Below are 2,500 nucleotides of genomic sequence, written 5' to 3' on the forward strand. Positions count from 1 at the left end.
GAAATAGTCATGTTTGAATCATGGCATTTCTGGTACTCCGCTTCACAATAAACAAATCAATAATTGGTTTTGATTCGTGATTTTTCTGATGTTCTAGATAGATAGATAGATTGATCGATCGATCATAGATAATCGTGTTTGAACTGAGATGTCTGCCTTTCAGTGAATGAATGAATGAATGAATGAAGAGTTAGATAATGGCGTAGGAATTTTAGATTTTTCTGATGCTCTGCCTTGCACTAAAGAAATAAGTAATCATGTTTGGTGAATTTTCTGATGTTCTGCCTCAGGGTGGATGGATAGTGGTGTATGAATCGAGATTTCTGTGATGCTCTACCTTGAGAGAGAGAGAGAGAGAGAGAGAGAGAGAGAGAGAGAGAGAGATGGATAGGTAATTATGATCGAATCAAGATTTTTCTGACATTCTGCCTCGCAATAGATCGAGCTAGCGAGTGGTGTAGGAATTCAGATTTCTGTGATGCTCTGCCTCACAGTAAACACTGTTTGGAGATTTTTTCCCCTATTCCACCGCCTCGCAGTAGATTGATAGATAATCATGTTTGAATTGAATTTTTTGTGACGTTCTGCCGAGAGAGACAGACAGAGAGAGAGAGAGAGAGAGAGCGAGCGAGCGAGAGAGAGAGCCCAAATGAAACTAAACAAGGGCATTTTGGCCACCCCCCCCCCCCCCCGCGGATACTTCATTTCTTTGAAATATGCACACAGCATTCGCAAGATCCCAAGGATCCCAAAGATCGATCTCTGTGATGCCCTGCCTCACATATAAATGAAAGAATAAGCGAATACCTTGAGAGATGGCTGGACAGAAAAGAGTGTATGTGTGTGTGTGTGTGTGTGTGTTAGAGAGAGAGAGAGAGAGAGAGAGAGAGAGAGAGAGAGCTAGAAAGAGTGTGTAAGAGAGAGAGAGAGAGCGAGAGAGCCCAAACGAAACTAAACAAGGGCATTTTGGCCACCCCCCCCCCTGCGGATACTTTATTTCTTTGAAATATGCACACAGCATTTGCAAGATCCCAAGGATCCCAAAGATCGATCTCTGTGATGCCCTGCCTCACATATAAATGAAAGAATAAGCGAATACCTTGAGAGATGGCTGGACAGAAAAGTGTGTGTGTGTGTGTGTGTGTGTGTGTGTGTGTGTGTGTGTAGAGAGAGAGAGAGAGAGAGAGAGAGAGAGAGAGAGAGAGAGAGAATCATGTTCAAATGACCATAATTTCCATTTCTAATTATTTTAGGAGATTCTTCTTACACAGGGTTGGGGGTCGGGAGCCGGGAGAGAGCCATTTCTCATCTGCTGGATGGGGCCTGGGCCAGGGACACACGTGAGACACAGTCTCGCTGTGATCGTGACAGATGATCATGGCTCCTTCCTAGATATCAGTAGGTACAACACGGGCAAAGGGGCAATCAGGCACGCACAGTACCAAGGAGCAGGACCCTCCCGCAAATCCAGGCCTGGGTGAAGGCATGTCCCGTGGGAGACGTGTAGGCTGAGCGATCCCACCAGACATCCAGCCGATGGAGCGGAGTCCTTTTCCGGGGGTGGGTACGATGGAGGGAGTCAAGGAAGACGGCAGTAGGCTCTGGCAACCATGCCGCTCCACCATGGCGGCGTCTCCTAGCGAGACGGAAGGAAGGGATGGAGGAGTCGCTCCCTCACAGCCCATCTGTGTCCACTGACCGAGTCATCAGCCTCAGGCGGGATTTGCTCAGAGGAAAGCTTTATTGATTTATTGATTGATTGGTAGGTGCTGTGGAGGGGGATCCAGGAGAAGCATGGTGGGGGGGGGGCCGCGGGGAGGTGGGGGGGTGGGGCTGGGGCAGTGGGAGGGAGGGAGGGAGGGAGGAGGCGGGGTGGGGGCGGAAAGGGGTTGAAGCAGGGAAGACACGCCTTCCTCCAACACCACACGTGGCCAAAGGACTCAGATGGCAGCTTCCCTCCTGTGTGGCGTGGTGTGGTGGCGTGTGGAGCTTGCCCGGAGCATCGTTCTGAAAAACAGCAGCGAGAGAAAGGCGGCAGCCACCTAGCGTCAGGGAGTTGTGATGTGAGTGAGCGTCTCAGTGCTCCAGGGGAACAAACTCGAGAGTGTGCTCGAAAGAAAGAAGAGCCAAGGTGACGGGGCGAGTCCTTGTGTTCTTACCTGACGCTCGCGGGGACGGAAGGTGCGGCCCAGGGGCGGCTGGTGAGGTCATTCGGGGAGCGGGAGCGAACCAGCGCACGGGAGAGACTTTTCTTTCTTTCTTTCTTTCTTTCTTTCTTTCTTTCTTTCTTTCTTTCTTTCTTTCTTTTTCTTTCTTTTTCTTTCTTCCTTCCTTCCTTCCCTCCCTCCCTCCCTCCCTCCCTCCCTCCCTCAATAAATGAAAAGAAAAAAAACAAAAAACCCTGCCTCACGTTTTCCTTGGAAGTACGCAGCACACACTGCTAAAGAATACACTCAGCAAAGGAGGGGCCGAAGGAAGTGCTTATGTGGGCATCGCTAGG

Source organism: Lepus europaeus, unplaced genomic scaffold, assembly GCF_033115175.1.
Source record: "Lepus europaeus isolate LE1 unplaced genomic scaffold, mLepTim1.pri SCAFFOLD_106, whole genome shotgun sequence".
Classification (NCBI taxonomy): domain Eukaryota; kingdom Metazoa; phylum Chordata; class Mammalia; order Lagomorpha; family Leporidae; genus Lepus; species Lepus europaeus.